The 18104-nt window shown below is 34.1% G+C and overlaps 1 long non-coding RNA gene across 1 annotated transcript; it reads left to right on the top strand.

Moving 5' to 3' along the window:
* The first annotated feature begins 5181 nt into the window (after positions 1-5181).
* Positions 5182-6216, top strand: LOC130245481 (uncharacterized). The gene is made up of 3 exons (XR_008839335.1): positions 5182-5228; positions 5653-5708; positions 6131-6216. It is a non-coding gene; the product is annotated as an uncharacterized LOC130245481 (long non-coding RNA).
* Positions 6217-18104: the final 11888 nt, after the last annotated feature.

Here is an 18104-nt window from a genome sequence, read left to right as displayed (position 1 = left end):
ATATTTTCTTACACAAACAAATTGATTCACTTGACAAACCCCTTGGAGCCTTGTGGATCAGTTTTATGATGTATGGATAGAATTTTTATCAAAATCTCATCCCCCATTGACACATTTAAAAGCTTGGAAGAACCAGGATACATTTTCTTATAACTGATTGGATGGCTTGAAGTTCAGTTTACCATGGGGTGATAATTTTTGGGTGAACTATCTCTTTTAAGAACAGATTTACATACTAAACATGACTTGAAAGAAGAGTCATCATCACCGAGCATGATAGGCAGTCCTCGAAGAACAAGGGTTCGGACATCAGTTGGCTGGGCTGACTTTAAAGGAAAACATTAAATTCTGTTAATGCCAGAAAAACTCATCTATTTAAGCATTGTTATAAGACTGTGATATAAAATAATTTTTGGTTTCCATCCTTTAAGTTATGTTGAAGACAAATAATTACTGACCTTTATTTGCTGTAAAAAGTTTAACAAGCGCTGGCCCGGAATCCCTCTTTTGCTTTTAAAAAGGTCCATGAACCGCGAGCTGTGTCTGTCCAGGTTTTCGTAGAATTCCTGCTTTAGATTTTTGCCCGTAATTCTGTTGAACTCCATGCAAACCTGGGGGCAAACAAGGCCAGTAAATTAATCACAATAACTTTTACACAAAAATGCTTTACATAATAATAAATAATTAGGAAAAAATAAAGAGGCTAAGAAATAGTGTTGCTTTATAATGTAATTTCTCTAGTATTTTCAGCAGTATTAGTCAGTAAGAACCAGCAACATAATTATTTTTTATTTAATTTTATTTTCGGTGGACTACCCCCTAAGAAAGCCTGAAACAATAATTTATTGATCTCATATGAAATTCTACATTTCAGTTTTTGTTTTTCTTTAAATGCAAAAGTACTCCTTCATGCCATCCTGACATTGGGTGATTAAATGACAACATGTTTTTGTATGACCACCATGTTTCAAAACGATAATGTTTGAGAAGTTACCCTCTTTTTGCAGAGTTAAAAATGCAATACTTACATTTCCACATGTCCTTGTCTCATATCACCTGTAACAGAAAAGTTAAAAAGCTTTTTTTTAACAAAGTCAGTAAAAAAAAACAAAAAAAAACAAAACACTATAATTAAGATGGTAATCTTACAATGTTATCCTAAATGTGCTAATAAAGGGCTCGGGCTCTAAAAGTACATGTGAAAGATAGGCTCTTAAATAAGTAAATCACCGTGTAGCTAATTATTGGAGTCCATTGTGAAAATCTGTAGCCTATTCGTCTCAGCTATAGCAAAACTAGCAATGCTTTAACACACAATTAATCTAGAATTTGCATACTTTACAAATGCTCTGTACAAGCCCAATTTTAAAGAAAAGAAAAAAATCGACTTTTCAATCATACCTCGAGATCATTATGCTCCAAATACTGTTAATTAATCGCGACACTGACAAAAGTGGATGGAAAAACGTTCGTTAACCCACATGGTCTAATTTAAAGCACTGTTGTCTGCCATGTTTTTTTTTTCACTCACTGAAAAAAATACCAGGCGACTTTATCAAATATGTAACGTTACACCTTACTGGTAAAATAATAATAATAATAAAAAACGTTTTAATAATCATACATCACAAAACCATTAAGCAAATATCCTTAATGGCAAGATAAGAGATGGTGGAAACGTTTATCTCAGAAGTGGCTGCCAAGTTCTTTACTACAGAAATACACGATTACACTGTGATTAAGTGAATTAACTAATATTTTTTCAGTAATACAAATAAAACAATTAATAATTTGATATCTCCGTTATCATACCATCAAAAATCCATATCGGTGGCGTTTATTAATAATTATGCTGGCAAAGTTTGATCGTGGCTGCGTTCTTTTATTATATAACTTATCACGAGGATTTAAATAGGCATATTTTACTTAAAATCCTCACTTTATATCTACATAAATGTACTTACCGAGCATAGAAGTAAAAACGTCCATCTTGAAGTGGTGTCAGTAACAGAATAGACTGGGCAAAACGGACCAAACAGTTTTCTTGTTGCTAGGCAGAACTCCTTGCTTGTCCAATCACATTGAATAAAAACCCGCAAAAGCATAAATATGGGAGCATGTAAGCGCTGGCTATTTTCAAATAATGCGCCAGATTTCTGTTAAAGTACTTAGTAGTTGTAATTCCGTAGTTTTGCGTTCACTGTAGCTTTTACAGGCTAGTTTATAGACCACAGAATGATTGGCGTACTTTGTGCAGTCAGGGGTGTCATATTTGGTTCAAGCATAAGAACTTGCATTTATCGTAATTCATGCAGCTGAATGTGGATTTGGGGCACCCTATGATTTACACGCCCCCTTGTCTGCTTTAATTAAAGAAATAATACTACATAAATAAAACTATACACTTATGTGTGCGTGCATGTGTGTAATACTATTAAAAATGTTTAAATTTTAAAGAAAAAATAAGTAGCCATTTATTCACATTATGATGAATAATTATACCTAAACCCATTTGTTTTCTGATTTAAAAAAGACCTTGCACTTAAAAGGTTACACACATTAAAATTTTTACAGTCAAGACTACATTTGTGAAAATGACCTATTTTTTCAAAGGATTAATTATGATTTTGAGCTCATTACACTTGAAATCTTAAGTTTATGCATTTTCATGGTACATAAGTTAAATTAAATCATATTTTTAAGTGACAGGACCAAAATGCAAATTTTTAAGTAATATTTAGTCAACTTTACTTGATTGTTTAAGTAAAGACAACATTAGGGTTTACAGTGTTCTATTGCCATGGGGTACCAGACGTTGTGTCTTTTCATAATTTATTATAATAATTGTTACTTTTCTTCAAGCACTATTTTCTATACCGACACAAAAGGAATTCCATTGCTTTCAATGGGTTGCCTCAGGCGTCATATGGAGAAGTTCAAAGCCTCGTATAATTACCAAAAGATGTCTACGCAATATTTTAAACCTGGTTTACGCCTATTATCCCAGTTTTTTTTTTTTTTAAATATGTGATTTTTGTTTTGTTCATGAAAAGCGTCTGTAAAGAGGGTCGAGACAACTGTAAATGGGAATATACATCGGTCAATGTGACTTCTACTCAACAGTGAGTTGAACATCGCTCAGCTATTGGTCAAAATGCATCACCGGTGAGTTCACCGATGAGTTCAACTGTGCAGCAATACGTGGTAGGTTATGCTACATAATGTATTTTTTTATTTTTATTGGAGATTAGTTGGTATTGATAAATATGTTATTATTTACTTTATATTTAATGAGTGAAATTATATTCAATTGCCCAGTTTAGGGTAATTATGCCTAATAAAACTGATTAATTTGTTTGTTTTTTTACTTAAAAAATATTACATTTAAAGTACTAAGTTTAAAAAATATTTTTAGCTGATCTTTGTATTATTAAATTATTCATTGAAGTTGGGGTCATAGTACGTCGAGATCTATTTTTTTTTACAGTTTATGTTCGCAATCCCAAGGTTCATTGCGATCCCAAGGTCCACTGCGGTTTTCCACGCGGTGAGTAAAAAGTAAACAAATAAAGACGATTTGTTGATTTAGATAAGAGGTTTGTTTAGAACTTTTATAAAAGCAGGGAAGTTATCTCCTGATGCATTAAATGACTGCAGACTTGATATAAATAAAGCATGTACTGCAAACTAGCGATGTAATCTAATTACATCCAAGTTCATTTATTAAAAAATATATTTTCCCCACATGTAGTCGTGCATAGCTCAGAACAATATAGTTGTACATTTGAAGATGAGGAACGGTGTTACCAGATTGTTGTTTTCCACAATAGTAGTCGTCCAAAATCTAAATAAATTCTGCAATATGCAATAAATATTACCTCTAATAATACAATTGTATTCATAACTGCATCAATATTAAAGCAAATCCAGTGTTTCTTAAAAGTTAAAAGGCTACATTGTAACTGCAATTATTTTTCATGCCTTAAAAGAAACAAAAAAGGCAGACAAAACTGAAATTCTGCCTGTCTGAGCACATTTTATTCATTTTAGACCACAAAACTAACCAAAAACTGATTAATCTACCATATATTAAATTTTAAATATTTCACAAATGATGTCGATGAAAAAATAAATGGGGGCTAATAATTCAGGGGGGCTAATAATTCTGAATTCAACTGTGTGTATATATATATATATATATATATATATATATATATATATATATATATATATATATATATATATATATATATATATATATATATAGTTGAAGTCAGAATTATCAGCCCCCCTTTTAATTTATATATTTAATTTAAATATTTCCCAAATGATGTTTAACAGAGCAAGGACATTTTCACAGTATGTCTGATAGTATTTTTTCTTCTGGAGAAAGTCTTATATGTTTTATCTGGCTAGAACAAAAGCAGTTTCTAATTTTCTAAAGTCAAAATTATTAGCCTCTTTAAAGCTATATTTTTTCGATAATCTACAGAACAAACCATCATTTTACAATAACTTGCCTAATTACCCTAACCTGCCTAGTTAACCTAATTAACCTAGTTAAGCCATTAAATGTCACTTTAAGCTATATATATAAGTGCCTTGAAAAATATCTAGTCTAATGTTGTGTACTGTCATCATGGCAAAGAGAAAATAAATCAGTTATTAGAAATGAGTTATTAAAACTATTATGTTTAGAAATGTGTTGAAAAAAAATCTTCTCTCTGTTAAACAGAAATTGGGGGAAAAATAAACAGAAGGGGGCTAATAATTCTGACTTCAACTATATATATATATATATATATATATATATATATATATATATATATATATATATATATATATATATAAATTATAAGGTGTTCAGATATGAATATTTTGTTTTCAGGTTCTTCGAATTTTTTTAAATCCAATTTTCCAATTTTCTAATAAGCAAAAGGTAAAGGCAAATTGTTAAATTGCACATGTCGCTCTCTATCTCTGTTAACACATTTGTATTTGTTTGTTTAATCCTTGTGTCTTTCAGTCTGTTTCTGCCTATCACAATGAGTGATTCAGAACTTCAAGAGCAACTTTTGAACCTTGATACTCGGATTGATCAAGATTTCAATTATAAGCTCAAGTCTTGATGACAACTTCAGTAAAGACAACTGAACCAAGGGTATGGTGGAGAAAGACACAGACACATTGTGTAAGGAAGGCCAAGACCAATCTGGAATCAATAAAGGGTTAGTTTTTCATTCCATGTATATTAAATATCTACAATGTTAAGGCATATATGTATGAGATAAAATTTACATGCATTTATTCTTCCACTACTATTGTATTAACGGAAAGAGACACATTAGTTTTATTCTTACTATTGTTTATGAAAAACATTAAACTACAGTATAAGCTCACAAAATATTTTGAGTAAACTGTTTAAAACAATTTGTTTTATGTGTTGATTAGTGGCCAACCTTTTTTTTTTTCTTTTTCAGAAAGTATTTTGTTTTGTCTGATTTGTATGACACCTTATAGACCATAAACTGATTCGACTGTCCACATTGGAGTCCAGGAAATTAGAAGTCTGCTTATGCTGCTTGTCTACTAGTCTTGGGATAAGTTGAAATGTTATTAATGTTAATTTTCTGTTGTTTTAATCTTGTACAGCTCATAGGAACTCCAATCGTCCCAACTGTGAGAGGGCCTTGCTCCAGTGACTGTTGGTGTGTACTTCATTGTTTCCATTAGTCCCTGTATCTGTAGACCTAGGTGACAGTGGGCTAGAGTGAAATTTTGGTTTTATTTAAACTAAGGCATAATGATGGCCTTTTTGTCTCAGATTTGGTCATGCAAGTAATTAATTGATATCATAAAATATTTTTATATTCTTTCCATTGTAGGTGGAAAAGATGTTGGTATAATTATTTTTAATAGACTGCCAAGATCTCAGCAGACATTTATTTTTCTTAGATATTCTTGAGTGGGAGTCTGTGCAATACAAGGTGGATAGTATTTGCAAGAAGGAGGTACTAGGTACTTTAAACTGTATGTGTTGAAACTAAATTAACAAGAAAACAGCTCTTTGATGTTCACCTAGTAAAATTAGATTAGAAGATATAAACTGTCATGTACTTGTTCTTGACAGGAAGATTTGTGGACTACATTAACTAATGACACTACCTCCAAAGAGTTGCAAAAAGCTGTCCAAAGTTCCAGCACCCTCTTTAAGTCCTTTATTTTGGTGTTCCATGCCAAAGCACATGAGTTTTAATGTGAGATTGGTGAACTATATGAGCATTTTAAACTGATGCTAAAATTTTGTTATTGCTTTCCTTATTTGTTTGTTTGTATATGTTAACCAGGTGAAATGGAGTGAGGCATACCAGGATAGGTGTGGTTTAACTGTTGGGAAGGAGGTTGGAACAGTGCAATGTTTCCTCTCTTGGATTGCAGTGACCAGACATGCTTCTGTAACTCTCATGGTCATGTGCTGGAATTAGCAGATGTTCAACTATTTGGCCATCTCGCTGACCTGTTGATATCAGAAGGTAAAGACATCCAGTAGAGTTTGTTTTAGATGTTCAGTAACCTATTTGAATAGTATTATGATTTTTGATTTCTTATCACTGTAGACCACAACAGCTCTGCAATGCAAGTTGCAAAACAGAATCTATGAAACTGGCAGTGACCGGAAACCAATTGGAAGACTTTGGTTTATGATGTAGAGAAGTGGGCAGACGGTGAGGAAATTATTATTAAGATTACATGTAATCATGAATAATTGTGAGTGTTACTATTATTGTTTTGTATTTTCACTAGCAGAAGCAAAGACAACAAAAAACAGAAATGATGTGGATGTCTTCGCCTTATAGCATGGTATGTACACTAGACTTCTGTCAGTTTTGATTCTTTAAAAGTTGATGTATAATCCATGTGATACAACTTTCTTCTTATGAATACATTTCAGACACTGTCAATCTAACAACAACGAGAAGGGTGTTCAACATCATCCTGCTAGTAAGGACTCTTCAAGAGAAGCAGAGGATTCTTGTGGCAGAGATGGCTAACCATTATAAATACCAAATACCTTTCAACTCATCCTGGTTCCTTCAGAGAACTGTCCTGCTTATGTGCTACTGAAAAGTATGTATTTGTATTATTTAGCACAAACATAAGCATATGGTTACCCAGTCCAAAGGATGTTAAAGAGCCCATATTATGGGTTTTTGAAAATGCCCTTCCATGTAGTGTGTAACACAGCTCTAAGTGAAGTGAAATATCCAGCTAAGGCTTAAATCTGTAAGTGTACAGTGTTTAAAACTATTGATTCATCTATAAAAGAGTCGACTCATAGTGCTTCAAACGAGTCGTCTTGATAACGAGTCATTAGGTGTTTCGTGATGACGCAGCCACGAAACACAAGCCTCGCCAGTAGTTACGCGCGCAAACCAGGGAGATTTGAAACCTGCGGCCCCGCCCACTAACACAGAAAAAACACTAGACACACACACACAGACGCCGCCGGTCTAATGAAGTCAAGCTGTGCTCAGATGGATAATATTGACAGTCTCTACCCAAAGATGAGTTGTGAACTGTGAAGAGTCAGTGGTTGAGGTTTATTCACTAGTGTAAGTAAGTGCGATTAAAATTGTTGCCTCGTTTAACTTGCAAATTATGTATTTATTGTGTTTTGTTACTTGTTAACCTGGTACAGTACACGCGGTTACTCTTTATATTCTCTTATCACATGTAAGCCACGTTAAAAACGCGACGCGTGCCGCTTTGTTTATTGATTTAACGTTAAAGGCTTTTGTGAGCTCGCGTTCCACTGCCGTTTGTCGTTGCTATGGCGATCGTAAGCTAGGAGACAGGAGACTCGCGTCGCTTTCCCTAGTTCTTCTGAGGAGCGTTGTGTGTGTGTGTGTGTGAGAGAGAGAGAGAGAGACTCGCGTCGCTTTCCCTAGTTTTTCTGAGGAGCGTTGTGTGTGTGTGTGTGTGTGTGTGTGAGAGAGAGAGAGAGAGAGACTCGCGTCGCTTTCCCTAGTTCTTCTGAGGAGCGTTGTGTGTGTGTGTGAGAGAGAGAGAGGGAGAGGGAGAGGCTGAGAGACTCGCGTCGATCTCCCCAGTTCTTCTGAGGAGGGTTGTGTGTGTGTGTGAAAAAAGCCTTACACTATGAAGCGCGTGTGCACTGTGACTACTTTTATATAGTTGATTACCAGCTGGGCATTTCACTCTGTCTCGTGCTGAAGCCTGTCACTGTCGACCAATCGCAGCAGGCTGTCATCGGTCCAATCAGCGCAGATTAGCTTCGCGCTGAGGAGGGGTTTGGGAACAAATGAATCGCTGAACGATTCATATGGGAGTCGTTGGGATAATTAGGTAAAAATAAATGCAGATTATAAGACCATAAAAGTGTTTTATGACCTTGCATGCATATTAGACTGTTGTTGGAGACCCTTACAACCTAAATATGACCCTATTTCATGTATAATATGGGCTCTTTAATACATTTTAATGTGGTTGTGTTCTTCTTTTAAGATACGACATGTGGCCTAAACGAAGAGGGGTTAAAAGGTGGGTGGATCATCATTCTCAGAAAGCAACAAAATAACTGAAAAAAAAACTACGACACGAGGGTGCAAGCTAGAGACCTGCAAGGTACCTGCATGTTTTGGCCGGAGCAGAGAACATACATTTTTTAAATAAAGCTCCAACTCATGAGTGTGACATTGACTACAGATTTTCTTTTACTGTAAAGAAAGAAGACGATGACCTTAACCCTGAATCTAAAGCATGTAATAAAATCTGAATTTCTTCATCTATAAGCAAATTGTTGTCTCTTTTTTTTTTCAAATACATAGACATGTACAGTATGTATGCATGCCTCTTAAATCAATCAGTGGTGTTAATTTTGAGCATAATTGAACGCCTAACTGCTTACAACATGTATAGATTTGAGGTACTCTATATGAAAATAAAATAAATACATTAACTGACATTAAGAGCTTTTAAAATATGAATTCTATGAAGAAGAATGTGTATTAAATTTTTGCATATACTTGGGCAAAAATTTATTATTATTATTATTATTATGGTCAACTGCTCAGATACCTCCAGTCAATATGTGGCTGAGTCAGGTAACAAGACTTCTACCACTCGAAAAATTTACCTATGATTTACATCAAAGATCTGATGTGTTCTTGCGCATTTGGTCCTCATTCTGGATTTTTCTTGAGGTTACTCCGTGACTATTTCTTCACCTTGGAATTATAAGGTTCTATCTGCGTTCTGAATGATTTTGAGATATTGAGCTTCAAAGTTTTTGCATTTCATAGCAAACAGTATGTCTGTAACATTTGTTTAAATAAAAAGTCTTAAAATTTAAACAACTTACAACATACTAAAAACTTTCATAAAGTAAATAAGTTGTCATTTAATAAGAATATGTCAATAACACAATTTTGACAAACATGTCAGATAGAACCTTATAACTCTAAGGTGACAATATGTCTTTCTAAATTTGTTTTATCTCCTTTTATTTTTGTCTTTGCTTTGTTGCATTTGTATGCATTTGTTAGAATGTCCAACAAAAGGGGGGGCGCTAGTGAGCAGGTATGGAATAGGTTGTGTTTTGGGTGAGCTCCGCTAAATTTGATTAACTTAACTGTATTTTGAGCCTCTTTTATTTGAAATCCGCGTTAAAACATCATTTAATACTTTGATTACACAACTTTTCTTTCTGTTTTGGTTACGGTGATACGTAAATGGCGAAAAGTCTGCGACAATATACCTTCACCGGAAAGACTATTGCGAGTAGGCCTGGCGCCTCGTGTACTGATCAGAAATCGCCAGAGAAGCTAACTGAGATGGCGGATACAAAAGCTGAAATCCTGTCGCTCTTGAAAAATGACATCCCCACGCTGCTTAGGGTCGAACTGAAAGCTGTTCTTTCTGACGAATTTAACAACATGAGATCGGAACTACTGGCTGTCAAAACTGAAGTTGTCGGCAACATTACCCTACTGCGATCGGACCTTGAAACTATGAAAAAGACGGTAACTGAAATGGAATATGGGCTGTCTACATGTTCGGATGATGTGACTTCATTACAAAGGTCAGTGAGCAAACTTGAAACGGCTGTCTCGGCGTTGCAGGAAAAATGCACAGATATGGAGGGTAGGATGAGGAGGTCGAACATACGTATACTGAACGTGGCGGAAGGACCAGGCTCCAGCTCTCCAGATTCAGTCTCTAAATTGTTAAAGGAGGTCCTAGAAATTAACAGAGAGATACTTGTGGATCGCTCGCACCGTGGCCTCCAGCCAAAACAGCCTGGTGGCAAACCTCGGGTAATTGTGGCCAAATTACACTACTACAGGGACTGTGTGGAGATTCTCCGCAGAGCTAGAGAGACGGGACCCCTCAGATTTAAAGGATCTACAATCCTCATATTTCCTGACTACCCTCCGAGCGTGGCTCGCGCACGATCAGCGTTTAATGATGTCAAGAAGTTGCTTCGAGGACGAGACGGAGTGCGCTATGGTATTCTCCATCCAGCGAAACTCAGGATCACTTACAATGGCAACGAGAAGGATTTCTGTGACCCAGTAGAAGCCATGACATTTGTGAAGAGAAATATCGTCTTGGACAATGTTGAACATTAGACAATAGATACTAGTATGCATCTGACGGGTGATGCTACTGTATATAACAGACACTGAATTTGCACGACAGATATTCAACGTCCTTCAAAAAGACATTTATTATTTACTTTCTATTTCAACTTCATTTAATCTTTTTTCTATAAATGGTGAGTAGATGACAACTTTAGAATTTGAAGACGCAACAATGTCGAAGAAAGCAACCCTTTCACTCCTTTCTTTAAATCTTTTAAATGTCATCTCCCTTTTAGTTGTTTATTATTTTGTTGTGTATAAAGACCACTTTAAGTTAAATATAGTGAAATAAGGTTATAGGCTCTATGTTCATGTTTGGTTTAGGAGCGCCTGCTACACTGTGATTTCTCCAAAACAAACACTTAAATGTGTGGAAACTTTATCAATGGGGTTGGGAGTCACTCTGTTCATTCGAGTGATGTGAGGGTGGGTTTAACTGCACCAGTTTTACATTTTATAAATCACTTGACGCGTTTTTTCTTTATTAGGTGGGAGGAGGGATTACTGCTACATTTTTCAAATGATTAATAAAATGAATAGGTCAGCAGGCTGCAACATTAATATTATTAGCTGGAATGTTAAGTCCTTAAATCACCCTGTTAAGCGAAAAAGTGTACTTTTGCATTTAAAACAACATAAAGTAGGGATTGCGTTTCTTCAGGAAACGCATTTGCGTAAAATAGATCATTTTAGGTTGAAATGTGATTGGGTGGGTCAATTATATCACTCTAATTTTAATTCTAAATCTAGGGGAACAGCAATCCTTATTGAAAAAAATGTCCCATTTGAGGCCTCGATGGTAGAAGCAGACCCTGCAGGTCGCTTCATTATTGTAGTTGGCAGACTTTATAATATCTCAGTCATCTTAGCTAATGTGTATGCACCAAATTATGACGACAGTGTTTTCTTCACAAATACCTTCTCTAAACTAGCAAATTTGGACACACACTCTTTGATATTAGGAGGAGATATGAATTGTGTAATGTCATCCTTAGATCGTAGTTCTGTTAAAACTACTCCCTCGTCAAAGTCAGCGGAGGCCATTAAAACATTTATAGACACATATGGGATATCAGATATTTGGCGATTTCGAAATCCTGTGTCTAGAAGCTATTCTTTTTTCTCATCTGTTCATCAGACATACTCCCGCATAGACTACTTTTTTTCTAGACAACAATCTTATACCTCTGATTAGTTATTGCGAGTATTGTGCTATTGTTATTTCTGACCATGCCCCTTTATTAATGACGCTATGCATTCCAGACACACTTAACAATTATTGTCCCTGGCGTTTAAATACGTTACTGCTTTCAGACGAAACATTTACTAACTTGATATCTTCTAAGATTAAAATATTTCTCGAACTTAATCAAACACCAGAAACATCTTTCTCAGTAATATGGGAAGCTATGAAAGCATATCTAAGAGGAGAGATAATATCCTATAGTTCCTATATTAGAAAAAAACAAAGAGACAGGCTTGAGGAATTAACCAATGCTATAATTAAACTAGATGCTACACTAGCCCTTACACCATCACCCACCCTAAATAAACAAAGATTATCACTTCAAACTGAATATAATCTTCTAAACACCAAACATGTTGAGAATTTATTAAATAAAACTCGTTATAGAATATACGAACATAGTGAGAAGACAGGTAGAATTTTAGCTCATCAGTTGAGACAAAAAGCAGCAGATCGCACTATTACTCAAATAAAAGATAAATTAGGCCAAAAACATACAGAGCATCAGCAGATTAATCAATGTTTTTATGAGTTCTACTCAGAACTATACACATCAGAATCTCCTAAGGACCCAAATTTGCTTTCATCTTTCTTTGATAAAATAACTATTCCTTCAATTGATAAAGAGACTGCAGCCGAACTTGAGGCCCCTTTTTCAGTTCAAGAAATAAATGCCTCAATATTGTCAATGCAAAACTCTAAGTCACCTGGACCTGATGGGTTTCCGAGCGAGTTCTATAAAAAATTTAGGAATGACTTGGCTCCACTGCTGTCAAATGTTTTTGGGGAATCCTTTCATTCTGGCACTTTGCCTCCAACTATGCAACAAGCAGTCATATCGCTTATTCTCAAGGAAAATAAAGACCCTCTCGATTGTGGCTCTTATCGTCCCATCTCTCTTCTCAATGTAGACAGCAAAATCCTGGCCAAAATGTTAGCTCGTAGGCTGGAAAATGTTCTGCCTTCTGTAATATCGAGGGATCAAACTGGATTTATTAAAAACCGGCAACTGTTTTTTAATATACGTAGACTTTTAAATATTCTCTATGATCCCACTCCGTCTAATACTTCTGAGGTACTACTATCGCTTGATGCTGAGAAAGCGTTTGACAGGGTGGAGTGGGATTTTCTTTTTTATGTTTTGGAAAAATTTGGGTTTGGTTCAAAATTTATTCATTGGATTAAAATAATTTATAGCTCACCGGTGGCGGCAGTGCGAACAAATAATAATCTATCTTCTTTTTTTTCTTTGCAACGTGGTACGAGACAGGGATGCCCATTATCTCCTCTTTTATTTGCGTTGGTAATCGAACCACTAGCCGTGGCTATACGAGAGAATACTCTAATTAAAGGAATATACAAAGGGAATATTGAACACAAAGTGTCTCTGTATGCAGACGATATGCTAGTATACTTATCTCATCCACTTACAAGCTTGCCAGCACTGATGGAACTTTTAAATGAATTCGGGAAAATTTCGGGTTATAAAATTAATATTAAGAAAAGTGAACTTATGCCGGTGAATTGTACATCTTACACAACATTATCTAACTCATTTGCTTTTAAAATAAGTACTGAGAAAATTAAATATTTGGGTGTCTGGATTACTCATAAACATCATAAACTTTATAATGCTAACTTTAGCCCACTTTTGCAAAACTTAAAACAAGATCTTGATCGTTGGAACCTGCTTTCTTTATCTTTGGGAGGTAGAATTAACACTGTTAAGATGAATATACTGCCTAGACTGCTATTTTTATTTCAATGTCTTCCAATTTTTTAACTAAGTCTTTCTTTACCAACATAGACTCCCTTATATCTGATTTTATCTGGAATAGGAAAATACCTCGCATGCGTAAAAATTTATTGCAAAGACATCGCTCTTTTGGTGGGTTATCTCTCCCAAATTTTCAACATTATTATTGGGCTTCTAACATTAAATTTATGCTGTATTGGATTAACCCATCTGATAATCCCACATGGTTACAACTAGAAAAGGCTTCTTGTAAATTTACATTATCTTCTTTACTTTGTTCTAAGACTCCTCTTCCTGACCCAATATCTAGATACTCTCCGAATCCAATTGTTAAAACATCTTTTAAAATATGGCACCAATTTAGACGAGCATTATCATTTACAGATCTCTCAATGCAGGCCCCTATTATGAGAAATCATATGTTTACTCCTTCAATTGCAGATGCTACTTTTAACTGCTGGATAGAAAAAGGACTCACCACACTGAACGATTTATATAGCGATTCCAATTTCATGTCCTTCGACCAAATAAGAACAAAATACAATATCCCTAAAACACATTTCTTTAGATATTTACAGATCCGCAGTTTTATGATTTCTAATACAGTAGACTTTCCAACTTTACCTACAGAAACATTACTCGACACCATTTTAAAAACCAACCCAGTTCTTAAAGGTAATATAGGTGTAATTTACTCTTTTATCTCCTCACAAAATCTAACTTCAGTAACAAAGTCGAAACAACAATGGGAAAATGAACTTGAGTTGATTCTCTCAGAGGAAATTTGGCAAGATATTATAAATAAGATTCACTCAACTTCAATTTGTTTGCGACATACAATTATTCAGTTTAAAGTGGTCCATCGCCTTCATTGGACAAAAGCAAAATTAGCTAAATTTTCACCAACTATAAATCCCTTATGTAGTAGATGTGACGTAGAGATAGCTAATCACACACATATGTTTTGGTCATGTTCTAAAATTACCAAGTTCTGGCAATTATTATTTAGTTTTTTTTCAAATGTTTTGCATGTAACAATTGACCCTTGCCCTATTATAGGAATATTTGGTTTAATCACAGATCCCAGTTTAGACAATAATACCAAAAATATGATTTCTTTTTCAACATTAATTGCTAGACGTCTTATTCTACTTAAATGGAAGGACAAATTTCCTCCAACTTTTAATCAATATATTAGGGAGCTTATGTACCATCTTACAATGGAGAAGATTCGGTACTCCACCAGAGGTTGCAGTCAAAAATTTTATCTTATTTGGCAGCCAGTGCTGACATATATAAAACAAATGGATCCAAACTTAATATTTTCAGTTTGACCTTTATTTATTTGTTTCTCACATTTTTTTTTCCTTCCCATCATCTTATTTTATATTCAATTTATTTTATTTCTTTAGTTTACATTTGCGAAGCCTATTGTGACTCGATGCATGTGTATATATGTACAATAGATGAGTGAACATATAATGTAACTTTTATCTACTTGTATGTATGCATGAATATATCATGACATGATGTAAAACAGATTTAAAATAGGCATAACATATTGTACAGAAAAGGTGCAGCGGGGTGGGGGGCTCTGTTGGAGCAAAGATAATTTGTCTCTGTTTTTCAAATACTTTTGAAATTGATGTTTTACTGACCAAAATGTTAATAAAAAGATTTGAACAAAAAAAAAAAAGAATGTCCAACAAAAACTGCTGTACATATTGTTACAAGATACCAGTACCACTGTTGTTCTGTTGAAAATGAAAATAATAATAATGAAATAAAAAAACTATTTGTACAATGTTCTATTGAATGCAAAAAAAATCAAATGATGCCAATTAAAACATTTTCAAAACTAACAAAAAATATATAAAATATGATTTTTTGGTAGACATAATCCATCTTAATAGCTTATACTTACATATAAGAACAGCACAACATTATTTTACTTTTAGTTTAGATAATCTGAAGGTTTGCATTTTTATTTTGTTGGTTAATGGCTATGTTTTTAATCATTTGGAGGTTTGAACTATTCACAGCATTTGTAAAGATATCTTTTCGTCATTGTGTAACCCAGATCAATAATCTAGCTTACATGACTGCTTAATTTATTTATCTAATGATTTTTACAATAATACTTAAGAAGAAATAGAAATTTAAAGATTGATTGCTATGCAAGTAAAGAGATAGGAAGAAAAAGAATAAAACTCCTAAGAGACTTTTAACCTGAAGTCGGAAGTTACCCGGAAGTTAGCTCCGCCCCTGTTGAGTGCGCGCACAGCCAGACAGAGTGCGAGAGAACGCGATTGAACTTGAACGAGAGAGCGCGAGCTTAATGTACACGGCTTAATAATCCAGCGATTATTAACAAATAACTTCATATTTATTTGATACTGTGAGAAACTATCAGTAATGCTTGACAGTTTGAGACCTAGCAACTGACAAAATTGAGAGGAGACCTGACAAATCTATTATACTTTAACATCTATTCCCTCAGAGAGCTGCTATTCCTTTTTTTTTTTTCTTTCATTATCATCAACATTTCTTCTTGGTAAGTTCTGATTCTTTACAAGATATGTATATTATTATTTTGTGTTCATATACTGTGAATTGTGATTAAAAACATTCAGAACATAAGTTATTTAAAAGTTTAAAAGCTCTAACTCTGTGAAATGTGAAGCAATGAGTGTGAAATGTGCGTATATAATTATTTAAAGGTTTGTGATGTGTTCTAGTTGAAAAGTTTTATGGTTGAAAATGATTTATCCAGTGAAATGTGTATTAGATGGATGCTAGCTTTGCTAACTATGTACATAGACCGCAATGTAATACACGAGCACATGGTGACTTAGCATATGTGTTCTGTGTCTGTGTGTGTGTGTTAATAATTTAGACACACAATTCATTTTAGGTTTAAGATGATTTATTCGGACAACTGAAAATAATGTTTTATTCGGCTTTGTTGTTTCAAGGCCGGGTTTTTTTGGGTTTGTTTTTTTTTCACTTTGAAGAGACGTGATTGAGAACTGTCCATCCTGAGCATTCTGTCCGGGTTGGACTGGCGAGCCACCCCATCAAATTGTGACTGGTGAGACACAAAGGGATCAGTCATCAAATCTGGTAGGATCGAACCATTTGATTTATGTTTTTTTGACTTTTGCTTCCTGGATTTTTTGTGGATTATATATATATTTTTTCCCAATTTTTGGATTAAACTTTTCATCGTTGAGGAACATTGCTATATTTTTTTTTCTACTTTTTTTGCGAACTGAACTGAACATTAAGAGCCCAGACTTTTAGTATCTGAGCCCTAACGGAACACTGGACTTTGATGTTTGAATTGAACTGTTTCTTATTGAATTTTCTGAACTGTGCATTTAACTTTTGACATCTTCTTTATTTTGTGGTCTTATTATTCAAATTACTTGTGAAATTATATTTTGTTATTTCTGCACTTACTGCAAATTTTAAGTATCTGAGTGAGTTTATTATTACAGACAATTTATCAAAATTTCAGTGACTGGTTTATTCTCTTTTAAATTGTTTAATAGTGAAAGTATACTTATACATATTCTACTTACCTTTTTTTTTGCTCTTGAGTCGAATCTTTTTCCTTCTGATTGCTGGTCCAGGCGATTTCAAAGTGCTAAACTAGTAGCAAATCGAGCACCACTGAGTACGCGCTACAAAAACTTGGCGAGCCAGCCAGGAGTCGAACCTAGAATCTTCTGATTGCTGGTCCAGGCTATTTCAAAGTGCTAAACTAGTAGCAAATCGAGCACCACTGAGTACGCGCTACAATTGTAACCTCATTTCTTACTATTTTCATGATTTTTACAATGCAGCAATTCTTACAAATCATTTGATTAATAAAGAAAATAATTAGCAAATTAACCCATGATGAAAACAATAATTAAATGCAGTGTCTACAAAATTATCCAGATTGAGTTTCACCACAAGACACAGTAAGTTGCATAGTGTAATACTAATTTGAATTAATATGGTATGCTAAAGGGGAAATTTTTATTTTAGACTTCAGTCCTTTGCTGAAGAAAGATAACAAAGGCCACATTTGTCAGTATCTTAGTGTAGTGTGCAGTAATAACTGAAAACTGTTTAAAGTTTATTATTATAGGGACACATGCAGGACAAAGACATTATGTGGAATAATTATTTCCTAGATTAAATACATAAGTTCATCCATTGTCATCAAAACATACTGTTACACAAACAAGTTGAAGATTTAGAAAGTAAAAGTAATCAGATAAAGAGTTTTTTTTCAAAACAAATACAAAAAGCCTTTAAAAGGTTACATTTATAAACATTTAAATATTTTAATATAACTTATCCATATTTCAAATAAAGTAGAAACAATTAAACATCACATGATGACCATTAATGAAACTTCTTTTCCATGATTAATCCAGAGTCATAAAAT

The sequence above is a fragment of the Danio aesculapii genome, chromosome 18 (assembly GCF_903798145.1).
Source record: "Danio aesculapii chromosome 18, fDanAes4.1, whole genome shotgun sequence".
NCBI classification, from domain to species: Eukaryota; Metazoa; Chordata; class Actinopteri; order Cypriniformes; family Danionidae; genus Danio; species Danio aesculapii.
The sequence above is the reverse complement of the archived record's forward strand: the minus strand, read 5'-3'. Positions and strand labels throughout refer to the sequence as shown.